Below are 22,625 nucleotides of genomic sequence, written 5' to 3'. Positions count from 1 at the left end.
CCAAGTAAAGACAAGGTCATAATTCTGTCTACCATGATATATAAGATATGTTGACTTTACATTGTAATATTTAAGTTACAGATTATCAAGAGGAGTAAACATCACCCAGTGATGTGTTGTACTCAGGATAGTTGTATCATATTAAGCTAAAATATGACTGTGTTATTCTCTTTCTTTGGGGATTAAACATGATTAAAGGAGATGTACACAAGGGCCACACTGAAAACAAAACTCACCAGCACAAGGATAGTTAGGAGTGTTTCCTCCCAGACGAAGAACCGCCCTCAACTGCCATTTGACATTTTCCCAGAGAGCTTCCACATATTATGTACGGTTTTTGAACTCATCACTCCAGACTCCCAAATTTGTCCCCGTTCACTTCCTGTGCATCCAAATAAAAGGCAGCACTCCCCATCCAGTTATGCAAGCTAGAGACAAAGGTATCATTTTGTCACTTTATGAAATAAACATGAGAGGAAAGTGTCAATTATTAAAAGCCCTGTTATTAATCTTCTTTTAATCCTCTTTATTCAACATGTTTATAATACTTAATTTGGGTTTCAGAGAGTTCATTAAATTTAATTAAATTAAGTAATAACCTAATGACTGCTGATATTGGTATAAACTCATAAATCCAAGCATATCCCTAAATCATGTACAATTAAAGTACTTTTAAAATTGTATTTCAACATTTTATTTCAAGCATAGATCTGTATTCCAAAAGTTGATCGAGAACATTAATACAAACTCTACATATGAAATTTTTACACTAGAAAGCTTTGTGTTTATCATTAATAGTGATTTTAGAAAATAATGTATTTTCAAACATGACAACAAAGGACTACTGAATGTAAGTCACTATTAATAGTAGCTTCTGGAAACATGACTTGCATTTTTGATAGATAAGTGACCATTTAATAATTCTTCTGGTTGTTTTCTTTGGTCATTTACATTTACTTTTACATATTCTCTTTAAGAATTTTAGTACATATTAATGCCTGTTGTGATGAAGTTATGAGGTAAAATTTTAATAGATTTGACTTTTCCTATACATATAATTGCACATTTGGAAAACTCAGCAGTGGTCACAGGACTGGAAAAGGTCAGGTCATTCCAATCCCAAAGAAAGGCAATGACAAAGAATGATCAAACTACTGCACAGTTGCACTCATCTCACACACTTGGATGCTTGGGGCTAGTGCACTGGGACGACCCAGAGGGATGGTATGGGGAGGGAGGAGGGAGGAGGGTTCAGGATGGGGAACATATGTATACCTGTGGCAGATTCATTTTGATGTTTGGCAAAACTAATACAATTATGTAAAGTTTAAAAATAAAATAAAATTAAAAATAAATAAATAAAGTAATACTCAAAATTGTCCAAGCCAGGCTTCAGTAATACGTGAAACGTGAACTTTCAGATGTTCAAGCTGGTTTTAGAAAAGGCAGAGGAACCAGAGATCAAATTTCCAACATCCGCTAGATCTTGGAAAAATCAGGGGAGTTCCAGAAAAACCTCTATTTCTGCTTTATTGACTATGCCAAAGCCTTTGACTGTGTGGATCACAATAAACTGTGGAAAATTCTGAAAGAGATGGGAATACCAGACCACCTGACTTGACTCTTGAGAAATCTGTATGCAGGTCAAGAAGCCACAGTTAGAACTGGACATGGAACAATAGACTGGTTCCATATAGACCATCCTAACCCTAACCCTAACCCTAACTCCCTAAAGGAGTACGTCAAGGCTATATATTGTCACCCTGTTTATTTAACTTATATGCAGAGTACATCATGAGAAATGCTGGGCTGGAAGAAGCACAAGCTGGAATCAAGATTGCCAGGAGAAATATCAATAACCTCAGATATGCAGATGACACCACCCATATGGCAGAAAGCAAAGAGGAACTAAAGAGCCTCTTGATGAAAGTGTAAGAGGAGAGTGAAACTTTGGCTTAAAGGTCAACATTCAGAAAACTAAGATCATGGCATCTGGTCCCATCACTTCATGGGAAATAGATGGGGAAACAGTGTCAGACTTTATTTTGAGGGGCTCCAAAATCACTGCAGATGGTGACTGCAGCCATGGAATTAAAAGATGGTTACTCCTTGGAAGGAAAGTTATGGCCAACCTAGATAGCATATTCAAAAGCAGAGACATTACTTTGCCAACAAAGGTCCATCTAGTCAAGGCTCTTGTTTTTCCAGTAGTCATGTATGGATGTAAGAGTTGGACTGTGAAGAAAGCTGAGAGCCCAAGAATTGACGCTTTTGAACTGTGGTGCTGGAGAAGACTCATGAGAGTCCCTTGGAGTGCAAGGAGATCCAACCAGTTCATTCTAAAGGAGATCAGTCCTGCGTGTTCATTGGAAGGACTGATGCTGAAGCTGAAACTCCAATACTTTGGCCACCTCATGTGAAGAGTTGACTCACTGGAAAAGACCCCGATGCTGAGAGGGATTGGGGGCAGGAGGAGGGACGACAGAGGATGAGATGGCTGGATGGCATCACCAACTCAATGGACATGAGTTTGGGTAAACTGCAGGAGCTGGTGATGGACAGGGAGGCCTGGCCTGCTGCGATTCATGGGGTTGCAAAGAGTTGGACATGACTGAGCAACTGAACTGATACATATAATACCTTAGTCTTTTATTCCAAACTGACATTGTTTAAGATGGTATAAATATGAACTGCTGTCAAGCAACAGAAACAAGCGGAACAGCTGAAGAGTGATTGTGGGGGAATAGATCACTCCAGCTTTTTCATGGATCTAAGAACCAGAGACAGAAGCAGTAACAGATGGTGCTGTCATTGCTGCTGCTCCTGGGCTGTGATGCCACAACACATGTACATTCATGTCTAATCAGCATCTCTGTGCCTGAGTTTAAATATTATTTCATGTGCTTACCTCCTTAGCACATTTCCCTCTGAGTTTATGGATGGAGGAAATCAGCTCATCTCAGTATCTTCAAGACATATATAAAGTACCTTTACTGACAGACAACAACAAAAAACCTGTGTATACTGTTTTATGGAGTGTTCCAATTAACGAATATACTAAAGGGTGAAAATAAAGAGCATGAATCATAAATATACATTCTGTGAATCATCGGCAGTTTTTTTTAGAGTCATGCAAATCATTTTATTAACAGCACATTATTATTGGAAAATATACACTTGAAACAAATGTACTTCAAGCACGATGCTTTTTCATGCAACACTTTCTAAAACAAAGGATTATCATGTTTAAGTATATTTGATTATTTTATTTAAAATCATGTTAAAGTTAGCTATTTACATATATTCATTATTTTAAAAGAATTCAAATTTACATATATTTTATAGTTTTACTTATAAACTAATTCCCAAAGAAAGCTTTATCTTATCAATAGTTTGAAATTGTTTTCTATTTTATGATTTTGTCCTCAGTTCAGTTCAGTTCAGTGCAGTAGCTCAGTCGTGTCTGACTCTTTGCGACCCCATGAATTGAAGCACGCCAGGCCTCCCTGTCCATCACCAACTCCCGGAGTTCACCCAAACTCATGTCCATCAAGTTGGTGTTGTCATCCAGCCATTTCATTCTCTGTCGTCCCCTTCTCCTCCTGCCCCCCATCCCTCCCAGCATCAGAGTCTTTTCCAATGAGTCAACTCTTCGCATGAGGTGGCCAAAGTATTGGAGTTTCAGCTTTAGCATCAGTCCTTCCAAAGAATACCTAAAACTGATCTCCTTTAGAATGGACTGGCTGGATCTCCTTGCAGTCCAAGAGACTCTCAAGAGTCTTCTCCAACACCACAGTTCACAAGCATCGATTCTTCAGCACTCAGCTTTCTTCACAGTCCAACTCTCACATCCATACATGACCACAGGAAAAATCACAGCTTTGACTAGACGGACCTTTGTTGGCAAAGTAATGTCTCTGCTTTTGAATATGCTATCTAGGTTGGTCATAACTTTCTTTCCAAGGAGTAAGCATCTTTTAATTTCATGGGTGCAATCACCATCTACAGTGATTTTGGAGCCCCCAAAAATAAAGTCTGACTGTTTCCATTGTTTCCCCATCTATTTCCCATGAAGTGATGGGACCAGATGCCATGATCTTAGTTTTCTGAACGTTGAGCTTTATGCCAACTTTTTCACTGTCCTCTTTCACTTTCATCATGAGGCTCTTTAGTTCTTCTTCACTTTCTGCCATAAGGGTGGTGTCATCTGCATATCTGAGTTTATCGATATTTTTCCCAGCAATCTTGATTCCAACTTGTGCTTCCTCCAGCCCAGCATTTCTCATGATGTAATCTGCATATAAGTTAAATAAGCAGAGTGACAATATACAGCCTTGATGTACTCCTTTTCATATTTTGAACCAGTCTGTTGTTCCATGTCCAGTTCTAATTGTTGCTTCCTGACCTGCAGATATTAAATTTAGCTCAATATTCAGATTTCATGCAGGATAGCAATGTCTCACTAGAATGGGATGGCTTTCCCAATCAGTTCAATTGGTAAAGAATCCCCCTGCAATGCAGCAGGCACTGGTTTGATTCCCAGGCCCGGAAGATCCCCTGGAGAAGGGATAGGCTACCCACTCCAGTATTCTGGCTTTGAGAATTCCATCGACTGTATAGTCCAATGGGTTGCAAAGAGTCAGACATGACTGACTGACTTTCACTTTCATGGAAAGAAAAGTGCTGGAAGAAACAAAGGATGAATTCTGCACATCTCAAGTCTAGTAGCCATGGTGGGTATGGGTGGTATCTGCCACTATGCTGTGTGTAGGGAGGATGTAGAAAAGGGAGGGTGGAAGGGGAAGGAAGACTCTGACTTCAGTGTTCTCCTATTCTCCAGGAGAAGATCCCCGGTTGGCTGCTACACCTCATAGAACAGACTCAGCCCTGATGGAGTAGTGCATTGGAGATCAGTGCTCCAGGCCACAAAGGAGTATAGAAGAATGGAGAGAGGATCCAAAGGGGAAAAGAGAATATATCCAGAAGAGTCTGTGTCTATGACATTAGCTTTATGTAACAATAATAAAGAATTATTGCTTTGCTTTCAGTCTCTTCCACAAATAAAAGGGGACAGAAATAAGATTTCCTTTAGATTATACTACATAAGCAATAGCTATAATACATACAAATGTCTCACTCTTCTCAATGTCCTTTTTAAGTGCAGATTCTACTCTCAACAGGGATTCCCTGGTGGCTCAGACAGTAAAGAATCTGCCTGCAATATGGGAGACCTGGGTTCCATCCCTGGGTCTGGAAGATCCCCTGGAGAAGGACATGGCAACCTGCTCCAGTATTCCTGCCTGGAGAATCCCATGAATGGAGGAGAATGGTGGGCTACAGTCCAGGGTGTTGCAAGGAGTTAGACATGACTGAGCAACTTCACTTTCACTTTCTTTTCTACTCTCAATGGAGATGATTAGTTCACACAACATAAGCCAGGTATATATGTCCTCAAGATGGTAACTGATTAATACCACCTTGGATGATTCACAAATTTAGATTAAGATACAGAATCCTTGTTCTAAATATATTTTTTTCACAACTACTCAAATTTTGAAAACTTAACAAACCATCTCGTAAGAAAGTATTAAGGCTTTCTGCACACTGCACACTGCACATTTACACCATGAGACACGTCAATTCTCCCTTATATCCTTTGTATAATACTTCGATTTTTCTTTGGGGGGAGCTATGAAAACTGCTACTTTAAATGTACCTTCCTTTCCCAGCAACAGAAAAAACATCATGGTGAAGTCCTATTTTTATTTGGACAATATATAGACGTGGTTTCAATATGATTGTTTTAAGACCACTAACAGCTTCTCTATACAAAGTTTAATTTTAGTTAACAGAAAATGTGTCTGTAATCATTTAAACAACTGGAATAAGTTTAAACAAATATTTATCCAAAAATTATTTGCAAGTTGGTGAGATTATGGTGATATTGTACTGCCAATTATAAATCACACCAGAGATGGAGTTGACATTTTGTTTTTAGAGCAGTTTTCTTACACATAATTTGAAAAAGTAAATTATAGGAGAACCTATATATATAGAACACATGAGCAGTGATATCTTTCCCTAGCTCAACCAAGCCAGGTGAGCAGAAACTCAACAAAGAAGCTGATGAGTTCTGTAGGTGTGCACTGAGGGGAATTTCCCAACATTGTCCTGTAGCTGGAAAACTCTGTCCTGTAGCTAGAAAACTTTATTTTGGGGGGCTCCAAAATCACTGCAGATGGTGACTGCAGCCATGAAATTAAAAGACGCTTACTCCTTGGAAGGAAAGTTATGACCAACCTAGATAGCATATTCAAAAGCAGAGACATTACTTTGCCAACAAAGGTCCGTCTAGTCAAGGCTATGGTTTTTCCTGTGGTCATGTATGGATGTGAGAGTTGGACTGTGAAGAATGCTGAGCGCCGAAGAATCGATGCTTGTGAACTGTGGTGTTGGAGAAGACTCTTGAGAGTCCCTTGGACTGCAAGGAGATTCAACCAGTCCATTCTGAGGGAGATCAGCCCTGGGATTTCTTTGGAAGGAATGACGGTAAAGCTGAAACCCCAGTACTTTGGCCACCTCATGCGAAGAGTTGACTCATTGGAAAGGACTCTGATGCTGGGAGGGATTGGGGGCAGGAGGAGAAGGGGATGACAGAGGATGAGATGGCTGGATGGCATCACTGACTCGATGGACGTGAGTCTGAGTGAACTCCGGGAGTTGGTGATGGACAGGGAGGCCTGGCGTGCTGCGATTCATGGGCTCACAAAGAGTCGGACATGACTGAGTGACTGAACTGAACTGGAAAACTCTGAGATGGGAAAGAGAAGCAGGAAGAACACAACAGGGCATAAAGTCAGGAAAAATCAGAACAGCACTTCTGAAAGTGACTTCTGGGGCTAACAGTGACTTTAAGGGGCAAATTCTCAGAGACAACTCTGTTAACAGCTGTAGACTGAGCATTATCTATATATGGACTCATTGTGGAAAGGACTTAGTCATCCATAGGTAGTCATCCATAAAGACTCACCTCTTCACACAAAATTTTCAGTCAACAGTAACATTTCTTTATAATAAGAAGAATGTGTATATGTACATATACATATAATATTTTTCAAATATCAGTTGCTTAGTTAAAATAAACATAAAAATACTAAATTAAGGGATGGAGATAAGATGGCAGAGAAGATGGATGTTGAGCTCAACCCTTCTCACGAAAACACCAAAATCAAAATGAACTGGTAATCAGTCATTAAAGAAAAAAATGCTGAAAACTACCAAAAAAGATATCCTACATCCAAAGACAAAGAGGAAACCACAATTAGATGGTAGCAGGGGCAGAGTCATGATAAAATTAAATCCCATGCCTGCTGCCTGGGTGGGTGACCCACAACCTGGAAAATAATTATATTGCAGAGCTTCCCGCACAGGAGTAAAGTTTCTGAGCCCCACATCAGGTGCCACAGCCGGGGTCTGGCATCAGGAGGAAGAGCCCCCCAGAGCATCTGGATTTAAAGTCCAGCAGGGTTAGAGCAGAGGAATTCCAGAGGACTGGAGGAAACAGAAACCACTCTTGGAGGGAGTACATGAGGTCACGGGCACCAGGACACAGGGGGTAAAAACTGACATAACAGTCTGGGCCAGACATACCTTCTGGAATTGGGAGGGCCTCCTACAGAGTGGGGGGCAGTGATGACGCACCGCAGGGACAAAGACACTGGTGGCAGCAGTTCTGGGGAGTACTCATTAGCATAAGCCCTCTAGAAGGCTGCCGTTTTCTCAAAGACCTGGCCCCACCAAAGAGCCTGTAGGCTCCAGATCTAGGAGGCTTCAGACAAATAACCAACAGAGCAGGAATAGAACACAGCCCCAGACATCAGCAGACAGGCTGCCAAAAGTCTTCCTGAGCCCACAGGTGCCTGCTAAACACATACAAAACCTATGTGATCCTGCAAAAGCAGTTCGAAGTCGGAAGTTTACAGCAATTCAATCTCAGCTCAAGAAACAAAAATCTTAACCTAACCTTACACTAAAGCAACAAGAACCAAAAAAAAAAAAAAAAATCTGAAGTTTAGTAGAAGGAAAGAAACCAAAGAGATCAGAGCAGACACGAATTTAATAGAAATGAAGAAAACAATAGCAGGATCAATAAAACTAAAAGCTGGTTCTTTAAGAAGATAAAGTTGGCAAACCTTTACTTAAGATTCATCAACAAAATTTAAAATGAAAAAGAAGTCATAACTGACACCACAGAAATACAAAGGATCATAACACACTACTTGAAGCAACTATAAGCCAAAAAATGGAAAGTCTGGAAGAAACAGGAAAATTATTAGAAAAATACAACCTTCAAAAACTGAACAATGAAGACATAGAAAATAAGAATAGAATAATCACAAGTAATGAAAGTGAAACTGTAATTAACAATATTCCAACAAGCAAAAGTCCAGCACCAGATGGTTTCACAGGTGAATTCTATCAAATTTTTCAGTCAGTCAGTTCAGCCGCTTAGTCCTGTCTGAGAATTTGTGAATCCATGGACTGCAGCACGCCGGGCCTCCCTGTCCATCCCCAACTCCCGGAGTTTACTCAAACTCCTGTCCATTGAGTTGGTGATGCCACCCAACCATCTCATCCGCTGACTTCCCCTTCTCCTCCCACCTTCAACCTTTCCCAGCATCAGGGTCTTTTCACATGTCAGTTTTTCACATCAAGTGGTCAAATTATTGGAGTTTCAGCTTCAGCATCAGTCCTCCAGGACTGATTTCCTTTAGGATGGACTAGTTGCATCTCCTTGCAGTCCAAAGGACTCTCAAGAGTCTTTTCCAACACCACATTTCAAAAGCATTAATTCTTCGGTGCTCAGCTTTCTTTATACTCCCAACTCACATCTACACTTGTCTACTGGAAAAACCATAGCTTTGACTAGATGGACATTTGTTGGCAAAGTAATGTCTCTACTTTTTTAACATGCTGTCTAGGTTTGTCATAGCTTTTCTTCCAAGGAGAAACCATCTTTTAATTTCATGGCTGCAGTCACCATCTGCAGTAATTTTGGAGCCCAAAAAGTCTGAAACTGTTTCCACTGTTTCCCCACCTATTTGCCATGAAGTGATGGGACAAGATGCCATGATCTTAGTTTTCTGAATGCTGAGTTTTAAGCCAACTTTTTCACTCTCCACTTTCACTTTCATCAAGAGGCTTTTTAGTTCTTCTTTGCTTTCTGCCATAAGGGTGGTGTCATCTGCATATCTGAGGTCATTTATATTTCTCCTGGCAATCTTGATTCCAGCCTGTGCTTCATCCAGCCCAGCGTTTCTCATGATGTACTCTGCATAGAAGCTAAATAAGCAGGGTGACAATATATAGCCTTGACGTACTCCTTTTCCTATTTGGAACCAGTCTGTTGTTCCATGTCCAGTTCTAACTATTGCTTCCTGACCTGCATACAGATTTCTCAAGAACCAGGTCAGGTGGTCTGGTATTCTCATCTCTTTAAGAACTTTCCACAGGTTGTTGTGATCCATGCAGTCAAAGGCTTTGCCATAGTTTATAAAGTAAAAGTAGATGTTTTTCTGGAGCTCTCTTTTTCGATGATCCAACAGATGTTGGCAATTTAATCTCTGGTTCCTCTGCCTTTTCTAAATTCAGCTTGAACATCTGGAAGTTCACGGTTTACCTACTGTTGAAGCCTCGCTTGGAGAATTTTGAGCATTATCAAATATTTAGAGAAGAGCTAAGAAGAACACTTATCCTTCTAAAACTCTTCCAAAAAAAACAAAAGATGGTGGAGTAGAAGGATGTGTGCCCATTTTCTCCTGTGAGAACTCCAAAATTACAACTCGCTGCTGAACAACCATTGACAGAAAAATGTTGGATCCAACCAAAAAAGATACTCCACATCCAAGAGCAAAGGAGAAGCCCCAGCAAGACGGTAAGAGGGGCAAAATCGCATTTAGAATCAAACACTATACCTGCCAGAGACGCTTGAAGGGTTAAAACAAAACCTTGTGGGCACCAGGACCCAGAGACCCCACAGAAACTGAGACAGAACTGTGTTTGAGTGTCTCCACAGGTCAGCAGTGGCCTGCTGCAGGGGCAGGGGTTCTGGGTGCATCAGACCTGGGTTATGCAGCATGTGGCATAAGCCCTCTGGAGGAGGTTGCCATTAATCTCACCATAGAGCTGCCAAGCAGATGACCCACAAACTGCAGAAAAGTTAAGCCAAATAAATTCTCACACTGTTAAGAAAGTTCTAGGACCCACAACAGATATCCCAACCTGGGGATCTAGCAAAGGCACTGAGAACCCCCAGGGAATTTGACTTTGGAGGCCAGTGGAAGTTGATTACAGAATTTACACAGGAATGGGGAAACAGACTCTTGGAGGGCAAAAACAATCTTGTGAGCACCAGGACCCAGGAGAAAGGAGCAGTGACCCCACAAGAGACTAACCCAGACTTGACTGTGAGTGTCCAGAAGTCTCTGGCAGAGGGGTGGATCAACAGTTGCCTGCTACAGGGTCAGGGGCACAACAGTGCATGCACAAGACCTTTTGAAGGAGGTCACCATTATCTTCATGACCCTTCATTATCTTCATTACACTGTATTTTGGTCTCAGGTCAAACAACAGGGAGGGAACACAGCCCTGCCCATCAACAGAAAATTGGATGAAAGATTTACTGAGCATGGTCCTGCCCATCAGAACAAGACCCAGTTTCCCCCACACTCAGTCTCTCCTATCAGGAAGCTTCCATAAGCCTCTTATCCTTATCTGTCAGAGGGCAGACAAAATGAAAACCACAATCACAGAAACATAATAAAACTGATCCCATGAACCACAGCCTTGTCTAGCTCAAGGAATCTTTGAGCCATGTCACATAGGGCCACCCAAAATGGACAGGTCATGGTGGAGATTTCTGACAAAACGTGATCCACTGGAGAAGGGAATGGCAAACTATTTCAGTATTCTTGCCTTGAGAACCCCATGAACAGTATGAAAAGGCAAAAAGATATGACACTGAAAGATGAGCTCCCCAGGTCAGTAGATGCCCAATATGCTACTGGAAAACAGTGGAGAAATAACTCCAGAAAGAATGAAGAGAAAGAGCCAAAGCATTGTGGATGTTACTGGTGATGGAAATATTCCAAGTCTCTGCCCCAACCACTAATGCCAAAGAAAAATGACAGAATGATCTCTGTTCATTTCCAAATGGCTTATGATTATACATAAGTGGAAGTGACAAATAGATTCAAGGGATTAGATCTGATAGACAGAGTGCCTGATGAACTATGGATGGAGGTTCATGACGTTATACAGGAAGGCAGTTGTTTTTGAGATTGTACCCAGGTAGTGCATTTGGGACTCTTTTGTTTACTGTGAGGGCTACTCCATTTCTTCTAAGTGATCCTTGCTCACAGTAGTAGATATAATGGCCATCTGAATTAAATTTTCCCATTCCAGTTCATTTTATTTCACTGATTTCTAAAATACTGACGTTCACTCCTGCCACCTCCTGTTTGACTACTCCCAATTTACCTTGATTCATGGACCTAACATTCCAGGTTCTTATGCAATGTTGTTCTTTACTGTACTTCCATCACCAGTCACATCCACAACTGGGCATTGTTTACACTTTTGGATTATACTATACTAATGAGCAAGACCCTCCCCACCAGGGCAAGACCCAATTGCTCCCATCACCACTCCCTCCTATCAGGAAGCTTACAAAAGCCTCTTACCCTCATCCATCAGAGGGCAGACAGAAGAAGCACAGTCCCACAGTGGCTAAAACAGAGACCATATTAAAGAAAATAAATCACGATGAAAAAGCAGAAAGTTATGTTACAGATGAAGGGACAAGATAAAACCCCAGAAAAACAACTAAAAGAAGTGGAAATAGGCAACCTTCCAGAAAAATAATTCAGAGTAATGATGGTGAAGATGATCCAGGATCTTGGGAAAACAATGAAGAAGATGCAAGAAATGTTACCAAAGATCTACAGGAACTAAAAACAAACAGAGATGAATAATACACTAGAAGGAATCAATGGCAGAATAACTGAGGCAGAAGAATGGATAAGTGCCCTGGAGGACAGAATGGTGTCCCACATCACTGCCCCAGAACAAAATATAGAAAAAAGATGAAAAGAAGTGAAGAAATATCTGGGACAACATTAAATGCACCAACACTTGCATTTCAGGGGTCCCAGAAGCAGAAGAGAGAGAGAAAGGACCTGAAAAAATATTTGAAGAGATAATAGCTGAAAACTTCCCTAACATGGGAAAGGAAACAGTCAACCAAGTTCAGAAAGAGTCCCAAACAAGATAAACCCAAGGAGGAACACACCAAGACACACAGTAATCAAACTAACAAAAATTAAAGATAAAATATTAAAAGCAACAAGGATAAAAGGACAAGTAACATATGAGGGAATTCCCATCAGGCTATCAGCTGATTTCTCAACAGAAATTCTACAAGCCAGAAGGAATGGCATGATATATTTAAAGTGATGAAAGGGAAGACTCTACAACCAAGAATACTCAACCCAACAAGACTCATTCAAATTTGATGGAGAAATCAAAAGCTTTCCAGGCAAGCAAAAATTAATGAGAGAATTCAGCACACCAAGCCAGCTTTACAGCAAATGCAAAATAAACTTCTCTAGGCAGGAAAAACAAGACAAGGAAAAGACCTACAGAAAAGAAACCCAAAACAATTAAGAAAATGGTAACGGGATCATACGTATCGATAATAACCTTAAACGTAAATGGATTAAATGCACCAAGTAAAAGACACAGACTGGCTGGGCAGATAAAAACATGTGCAACATATGCAGTATGCATTTCTACATACCACATCACTCTGCTTGACCCCTCCACATTGTATGTAAGTGCTTTTTAATCATCAAGTGATTAACATGATGTTAATCATGTTCCCATTATGGCTTGCAATTGTAATTATCTTTTATTTCTTGTCTGGCTATTGATTGTGTAACCTGATGCACATATTTTACAATTGCGGTTATATAACTATTACTCAGTTAATACCATTGTATCATGATTGGTCAGCAAAAAAAAAAAAAAAAAAAATAGAACTCTACATCACCAAAACTAGGATTTAATAGAAAAACTTGTATCACTTTTTAAAATCCTGATGCATATCAGAATCATCTTGAAATTTTTTGAAAAATACACATGCCCAGGTATTGCTTTTTTCCTCCAGAGCTCCTGATATGTTTTTTTTTTTCTTTTTTTAATTTAAATTTATTTATTTTATTTGGAGGATAATTACTTTACAATATCATATTGGTTTTGCTATGCATCAACATGAATCCGCCACAGGTGTACACATGTTCCCCATCCTGAACCCCCCTCCCACCTCCCTCCCCCATACCATCCCTCTGGGTCATCCCAGTGCACCAGCCCCAAGCATCCAGTATCGTGCATTGAACCTGGACTGGCGATTTGTTTCATATATGATATTATACATGTTTTAATGCCATTCTCCCAAATCATCCCACCCTCTCCCTCTCCCACAGAGTCCAAAAGACTGTTCTATACATCGGTGTCTCTTTTGCTGTCTCACATACAGGGTTATCGTCACCATCTTTCTAAATTCCATATATATGTGTTAGTATACTGTATTGCTGTTTTTCTTTCTGGCTTACTTCACTCTGTATAATAGGTTCCAGTTTCATCCACCTCATTAGAACTGATTCAAATGTATTCTTTTCAATGGCTGAGTAATACTCCATTGTGTATATATACTACAGCTTTCTTATCCATTCTTCTGCTGATAGACATCTAGGTTGCTTCTATGTCCTGGCTATTATAAACAGTGATATGTTTCTAATGAGCAGTCATGTTTAAAAACAATTAGACCATATGATGATCTTTTATCTAGTTTGTTTCACTTCTTCTATTTCATATTCAGTGTGCCCATTTATATTTTCCAATTTCTCCATTGCTTTGTTTCATATTCTTTCTCAAGCTTTTATCAAGCATTGTAGAAAACCTTTTGTATACATATATAAAAATTATATGTATAATATATATATTCTAGAAAACATGATTTCTTGTGTAACTAAAAACAATATGACATTTTGATTCCACTTGTTTGACTTAGTATTAATAGAATGCTAGATTTCTAACTAAAAATAATAGATATGCAACAAGCAACAAAGGTTTACTGTATTGCACAGGGAATTACAATCAATATCTTATAATAACCTATAATGGAAAATAATTTCAAAAATATGCATATATGTATAACTGAATCACCTTGCTGTGCACCTAAAACATAAGTCAACTATACTTCAATAAAAAATATATATTAAGAAAAAAAGTAAAATACCTAGGGATAAACCCACCTAAGGAGGCAAAAGACCCATACTCAAGAAATTATAAGATGCTGATGAGAAAAATAGAAGATGACACAAACAGATGGAAAAATATAAAATGTTCTTGGACTGAGGGAATCAATATTGTCAAAGTGACTATACTACCAGAGGCGGTCCACAGATTCAGTGCAATTGTTATCAAATTACAAATAGCATTTTTCACAGAACTATAAAAAATATTTAAAATTTGTAGGGAGACACAGAATACCTCGAATAGCCAAATCAAGACTGAGAAAGAAAAATGGAGCTGGAGGAATTGGACTCCCTGACTTGATTATCTACCATGCTACAGTCAAAAAGAGTATGAAGCTGGCACAAAAACAGAAATACAGATCAATGCAACAGGAAAGTCCAGAAATAAACCTATGTAGCTATGTCAATTATTAATCTACAAAAAATGAAGAGGCAAGAATATATAGTGGAGAGAAGACAGTCTCTTCAATAAATTTTGCTGGGAAAACTGGACAGATACATGTAAAAGAATAAAATTAGAACATTTTCTAACACCATATACAAAAATAGACTCAAAATGGATCAAAGACCTAAATGTAAGACTGGATACCCTTAGAGGAAAACATAGGCAGAACACTCTTTGACATAAATTGTGGCAATATTTTCTTTGATCCGTCTCCTACAGTAATGGAAATAAAAGCAAAAATAAACAAATGGGACCCAATTATATTTGAAAGCTTTTGCACAGCAAAGGAAACCATCAACAAAATGAAAAGAACTGACAGAATAGGAGAAAATACTGGCAAGCAATGTGACTGACAAAGGGCTGATCTACAAAATTTACAAACAGCTCATGCAGCCCAGTATCAAAATCAAACAACTCAATGAAAATGTCTATTCAGGTCCTCCTGGGCAGAGGACCTGAATAGACATTTCTCCAAAGAAGACATAAAGATGTCCAAGAGGAACATGAAAAGATGCTCAACATAGCTAAATATTAGAGAATTACAAATGAAAACTACAATGAATATAACCTCATTCAGTCAGAATGGTCATCATCAGAAAGTCTACAATCAGTAAACGCTAGAGAGGGTGTGGAGAAAAGGGAATCTTCCTACACTGCTGTTTGGAATGTAAACTGGTACAGTCACTTTGGAGAATAGTATGGTGTGTCCTTAAGAAACTAAAAATACACCTGTCAAATAATCCAGCAATCTCACTCTTAGGCATATATCTGAAGAAAACCATACTTTGAAAAATGATAAAATCATTTAATTAGTTTTGTCATTCAACTAGCTGAAATTGAATTATGACATCCTTTGAAAAATATTCTAATACTTTTGATCAAAATTGATAAAAAAAGACTAACAGTTTGATAGTGACATGTAAACATAGAAGAACAAAAAATAAAAGTTCTATATGCTTCTTTTAAATATATATGTATTACCTCTTCAAAAGTTTAATCTATCATTTTTAATTAACATATTTCTTTTCATTTAAAATTAACTACTCAGAATTATCAATACATTTCTGAATGTTTTTTCTTAGATGCATTAATTTATGAAGTTCACCATATTTATTAACATAATTAGAAGTATAACTGAAAAGAATTAAGTTATAGTAAAAGGGATTTTAAAAGTTATTTCAGGGTTTAAAATCTGACAAATTTACCAAGAGAAATGGGTCAATTAGTTTAGTTAATGCAATTTTTAAAATAAACTTAATCTAGAAATTAGTACAGTTACATTAATTCTGCCTGATTACTTTGAGTCTTGAAAAAGTGATGTTGTTTTTTGAATATTTTCAGTCAGTCCAGTTTACTCCCCACTATTAGCATACCTATCCACTGCTTTGGAAATTTGTATAAACATTTACTAGAAACCCACATGGTGCTAGCTTACTAATCTTGTTCCAATGAAATTCCAAACACAGAAACTTTTTTTGTAAACTGAAAATAATACTCATGAGATCTGAAAGAAAAAAATAAGGTAATTTTAAAGCTATTCAAGTCTGTTTACAGAAACAGTATCTTGCAGCCAATGTCTGTTTATCATGATTCAGGCATGGTTCTCACAGAATTTTTTGTTGTTGTTGTTACCACCATGGGGACAAGCCTAGCTCATTATGAAGCTGACACAGAAGAGAGCAGCACAGAGACAGAGAAGGTTACAAAGTCTTAGTAGCATCACCTGAGATCACAGTAGTAGTGGTGTTGTTACATCGTGTCTGACTCTTGCAACCCCACAGGCTGTAGCTAGTCAGGCTCCTCTGTCCATGGGATTTCCCAGGCAAGAATATTGGAGTGGGTTGCCATTTCCTTCTTCAGGGGATCATCTTGACTCAGGGATGGAACCCAGGTCTCCTGCATTACAGGTGGTCTCCTGCATTGCAGGAGGATTCTTTACCAACTAGCCACCAGGAAAGTTTGTTGAGATCACAGATCTACCTAAAGCTAGATAAAATAAAGCTTATTTTAATGAACAAGTATGGTGTCTGCCTGCCTCTCCTGCTTAAGTCAGTCTGAATTCAGTTCCTGACAAATGAACTTAAACCCCTTACCATTCCAAACCTTGGCAATGGGTTGCTATTGTCTTTTTTGCTTATAGCCTGAAATACCCCTCCCATCTCTCAGATCAGCAGTGTTCTATGTGTCTGGCCATCCCCAGGTCATATATCTCACTGCTTTTCCAATTCTAATTCCCAGAATGAGTCTTCTTTCTGGGTTCCTGTAGTCCAGGCCCATGCAAGCCACTGCACTTCATCTTAAGGTTAGCTGTGCTGTCTATTGGGATTCCTGCCTCTTTACTTATGAGATACTTTTTTTTTTAAAGTGTTATCATGTCCTTTAAAATATAAGTCTTGCACATGGGCTAAAGGTAAAGGAAGATGGCAACAACTTGTCAAGAGCAAGTTAAACCTATTCTGTTTTTCTGGAGATTGTTTGTATTCAACAGCTACAAAATATGAGGGAGCCCCTAGGTGGGAAGAATTTAGTACAACATGGGAGATGGCAGGAAGAGAGGCTGAACTGCTGATTCTGCCTCAGTTACACAAGGTCATGGTCAGTGATATATCCCCTGCACAGGTGGAAAATTCCTGCCAGCTGATGGGATGTCAACTCCTGGAATGCCTATCCAGACTCTTCCCTTGTTCAGGCTGTCCCCATTGGACTGTTGCAATGGTCTTCCCATAGGGTTCCCTGCCTACCTTCTTTTACACACAGTTCGTCCTGCGTGTTGGATCAGAATGATCCTATCCATCAGCTATGCAACTGTCACACCCTTGCTTACAAACCTTAAGTGCAAAAACAGCTCTTTAAAAAAAAAAAAAAAAAAGTATTACTTTGAAATATGTAAAAGTCCAAATGGCATTTTTATTATTTTCACTTTAATCTTTTTTTTTTCTTTTAAAGATATTAAAAACATGAGAATTCTTTTGTAGGGTGGGGGTGTTAAGAAAGACAGAAAAAAGAAATCTGAGGTTTCATTCTCTACAATTTTGTTCTGTGCTCCTTTACTTACATTAATGGATATAACTATGACATCTGATGCATGTTCTTTCTGCAAGCTATAATACATATAGAGTCCGTATTTTAAGTGATATATTCTAAAAAAGTAATTTGTGTTTCCATTGTAAGGACTTGGCCAAATGTACTAAAGTGCCCTTCTACTCAGTGCATTGACAATAAAGGAAAGAAATAAAGGAAAAGATCTTAACTTTTCAATCCTGAAACATATTTCCAAAGTGTTGCTGTTTTAAGTCATGCATATAAAAGGATACTGTTACCATTACTGAAAAATTTCCTTCTGAAATTGCTGTTTGTTATTGCTGTTTAGTCCTAAGTTCTGTCCAATTATTTGGGACCCCATGAAACAAAGCATGCCAGGCTCCCTGGGCAGCCACTGTTTTGTGGAGTTTGCTCAAATTCATGCCCATGGAGTTGGTGATACTACTGGTTTACCATCTCTTTCTCTGGGATCCCCTTCTCCTTTTGCTTTCAGTCCTTCCCAGCATCAGGGTCTTTACCAAAAGTCGGCTCTTTGCATCAGCTGGCTAAAGTATTGGGGCTTCAGTTTCAGCATCAGTCCTTCCAATGAATATTCAGGATTGATTTCCTTTAGGATTGACTGGTTTGATCTCCCTGCTGTCCAAGGACTATTGAGAATCTTCTTCAGCACAATTCAAATTCAAAGGCATCAGTTCTTCAGGGGTCAGCCTTCTGCCATTAGAGTGGCATCATCTGCATATTTCAGGTTGTTAATATTTCTCTCAGCAGTCTTGATTCCAGCTTGTGATTCATGCAGCCTGGCATTTCACATGAGGTACTCTGCATATAAGTTAAATAAGTAGGGTGACAATATACAGCCTTGACCTACTCCTTTTCCTATTTGGAACCAGTCTGTTGTTCCATGTCCAGTTCTAACTGTTGCTTCCTGACCTGCATACAAATTTCTCAAGAGGCAGATCAGGTGGTCTGGTATTCCCATCTCTTTCAGAATTTTCCACAGTTTATTGTGATCCACACAGTCAAAGGCTTTGGCATAGTCAATAAAGCAGAAATAGATGTTTTTCTGGAACTCTCTTGCTTTTTCCATGATCCAGCGGATGTTGGCAATTTGATCTCTGGTTCCTCTGCCTTTTCTAAATTCAGCTTGTACGGCTGGAAGTTCTTGGTTCATGTACTGCAAAGTCTAGCTTGAAAGATTTTGAGCATTACCTTGCTAGTATGTGAAATGAGTGTAACTGTATGGTAGTTTGACCATTCTTTGAAACTGCCCTTCTTTAGGATTGGAATGAAAACTGACCTTTTCCATTTCTGTGGTCTCTACTAAGTTCTCCAGATTAGCTGGCATATAAAGTGCAGCGCTTTAACAATAGTATCTTTTAGGATTTGAAATACCTCAGCTGAAATTCTGTCACCTCCATTAACTTTGTAGTAATGTTTCCTAAGGCCCATGGGACCTCACTCCAGGATGTCTGGCTCTAGGTGAGTAACCACACCATCGTAGTTATCTGAGTCATTAAGATCTTTTTTGCACCGTTCTATGTATTCTTGCCACCTTTTCTTAATCTCTTCTGTTTCTTTTAGGTCCTTACCATTTCTGTCCTTTATCATGCCCATCCTTTCATGAAACTGTCCCTTTATATCTGTAATTCTTTTGAAGAGATCTCTAGTCTTACACATTTTCTTGTTTTCCTTTATTTCTTTGCATTGCTCACTTAAGAAGGCCTTCTTATCTGACTTTACTATTCTCTAGAACTGTGCATTCAGGTGGGTATATCTTTTCCCTTTTGCCCTTGCTTTTTGCTTCTCGTCTTTCTTCAGCTATTTGTAAAGCCTCCTCAGAAAACCACTTTGCCTTCTTGCATTTCTTTTTCTTTAGAATGGTTTTGGTCACTGCTTTGTGTGCAATGTTAGGAACCTCTGTCCCTAGTACTCCCGTGAATCTATTTGTCACCTCCACTGTATAATCATTAAAGATTTATGTCATACCTAAATGGCTTAGTGGTTTTCCCTACTTTCTTCAATTTGAGCATGAATTTTGCAATAAGAAGCTCATGATCTGAGCTCAAGTCATCTCCAGGTCTTGTTTTTGCTGATGAATAGAGCTTCTCCATCTTTGGTTGCAAAGAATATAATCCATCAGATTTCTGGTGATGCCCATGCACAGAGTCGTCTCTTGTGTTGTCGGAAAAGGGTGTTTGGTATGACCACTGTAGTCTCTTGACAAAACTCAATTAGCCTTTGCCCTGCTTCATTTTGTACTCCAAGGCCAAACTTGCCTATTCTGGGCATCTCTGATCCATGAAGGGGCTTCTGAATTTATATCACTATTTACAATGTGGGAAAACAACAACTAAGAGATCAAAATAAAAAGTATTGCTTGAAAAGTCCTTTTTCTTATGTACTGTGGTTCTTCTTTGAACATTTTCAGATTGCACCTGTTCAATAGTGCTTTGGCAATTAATAAATCCATACTTGCCTATTAATAAATCCATACTTGCCAATATGTGGAAGTCACAAGCAAATAAATACATACTTATAATCAAACAAAAGATACATTAATCAGAAAATCCCCATGTTTTTGAAAATATTGTAATTCAGCATAACTAAAGCTATTTAAAAATAGAGGATAAGCCATTTTAAGACGTTTTTTGTTTTCTTTTTAAATTCAATTTATTTAAACTAAAATAAAACAGTTCACCCATTTCTTCCTTTATTGGGACAAATCTTTAAATGTCACATTGTTTAAATTGTTCTTTAAAATTTTAAGTATCAAATTGGTTTAAACTTTGAAGCCAATTCCTCTCCACATCTACAAATTTTAAATCACTTAGTCATTTATTGTACATGATATCTTGTATACTGAGTGCTATAACATGTGATTTATTAATTAGAAGCCATTATTAATTTACAAGAAGCTTACAAAGAAATTACTGTAAGACTTCCCTAAGAATCAAGTTACAGTTTCAAACCTTCTCTAGATAAGAGAGTCCTTTTCCTTAACGAAAAACACTAAGCTGTTTTGAATTTGCTAACATTTTAAATGTTCTTAAAAATTAACTAAAATTGCCACTTAATACTTTTTCCCTGCTATCAATTTTTTTAAATTTAATTTAATTTTATTTTTTTCTTTTTTGGGAGTTAGGAAAGAGGTTAGACAAGAACCCCAGAAACTTCCTTAGTGAGAATGACCCTCAAAGGAGTGCCAGAATATCTGGAATATTGGCACTTACTCCTGCCAGGGAACTCTAGGATTTTTATTGGAAATAATGTACATTTTTAGTTTGGCTTTTAATCAACAGACCTCTTTTCTTGCCTCTGGGAAAAACTTACTGCCTTTCTTTAGTATCTGTGCTTTGGTTCCCATCCGTCCAGTCAAACATTTATTTATTTTATTTTATTTTTTTTGCTTTCACACATACAATTTTATTTTATTTTTTCTAATGTTTGACATTTCATAGAAAGAGGAATCATAATTTCTATTTACTGCTATTTCATTGAAATGCTTTTTTTTTGTAAAGTAAGCTGTTTTTTTTTTTTTTCCATGTGTGCTTGAGAAAAAGGTGAAATTCATTGTTTTGGGATGAAATGTCCTATAGCTATCAATTAGGTCTAACTGGTCTATTGTATCGTTTAAAGTTTGTGTTTCCTTGTTAATTTTCTGTTTAGTTGATCTATCCATAGGTGTGAGTGGGGTATTAAAGTCTCCCACTTTTATTGTGTTATTGTTAATTTCTCCTTTCATACTTATTAGCATTTGTCTTACATACTGCGGTGCTCCCACGTTGGGTGATATATTTATAATTGTTATATCTTCTTCTTGGATTGATCCTTTGATCATTATGTAGTGACCTTCTTTGTCTCTTTTCACAGCCTTTGTTTTAAAGTCTAATTTATCTGATACGAGTATTGTGACTCCTGCTTTCTTTTGGTCCCTATTTGCATAGAAAATCTTTTTCCAGCCCTTCACTTTCAGTCTGTATGTGTCCCCTGTTTTGAGGTGGGTCTCTTGTAGACAACATATGTAGGGGTCTTGTTTTTGTATCCATTCAGCCAGTCTTTGTCTTTTGGTTGGGGCATTCAACCCATTTACGTTTAAGGTAATTACTGATAAGTATGATCCCGTTGCCATTTACTTTATTGTTTTGGGTTCGAGTTTATACACCATTTTTGTGTTTCCTGTCTAGAGAATATCCTTTAGTATTTGTTGGAGAGCTGGTTTGGTGGTGCAGAATTCTCTCAGCTTTTGCTTGTCTGAAAAGTTTTTGATTTCTCCTTCATACTTAAATGAGATCCTTGCTGGGTACAATAATATGGGCTGTAGGTTATTTTCTTTCATCATTTTAAGTATGTCTTGCCATTCCCTCCTGGCTTGAAGAGTTTCTATTGAAAGATCAGCTGTTATCCTTATGGGAATTCCCTTGTGTGTTATTTATTGTTTTTCCCTTGCTGCTTTTAATATTTGTTCTTTGTGTTTGATCTTTGTTAATTTGATTAATATGTGTCTTGGGGTGTTTCTCCTTGGGTTTATCCTGTTTGGGACTCTCTGGGTTTCTTGGACTTGGGTGATTATTTCCTTCCCCATTTTAGGTAAGTTTTCAACTATTATCTCCTCAAGTATTTTCTCATGGTCTTTCTCTTTGTCTTCTTCTGGAACCCCTATGATTCGAATGTTGTAGTGTTTAATATTGTCCTGGAGGTCTCTGAGATTGTCCTCATTTCTTTTAATTCGTTCTTCTTTTATCCTCTCTGATTCATTTATTTCT

At 38.3% G+C, this 22,625-nt stretch overlaps 1 long non-coding RNA gene across 3 annotated transcripts in view; it reads right to left on the bottom strand.

The window, feature by feature from the left end:
• LOC147355111 (uncharacterized) overlaps positions 1-22,625 on the bottom strand; it is an 87,915-nt gene that overhangs the window by 11,901 nt on the left and 53,389 nt on the right. For all 3 annotated transcript variants that reach the window (XR_015143934.1, XR_015143935.1, XR_015143936.1), the window contains exon 3: positions 237-428. This is a non-coding gene — a long non-coding RNA (uncharacterized LOC147355111). The remainder of the gene's footprint in view (positions 1-236; positions 429-22,625) is intronic.

Source organism: Bos grunniens, chromosome 17 (assembly GCF_055505025.1).
Source record: "Bos grunniens cultivar Pamir isolate PY7600 chromosome 17, Bosgru_T2T1.0, whole genome shotgun sequence".
NCBI classification, from domain to species: domain Eukaryota; kingdom Metazoa; phylum Chordata; class Mammalia; order Artiodactyla; family Bovidae; genus Bos; species Bos grunniens.
Note: the sequence above shows the minus strand (reverse complement) of the source record. Positions and strands in the feature narration are given on the sequence as shown.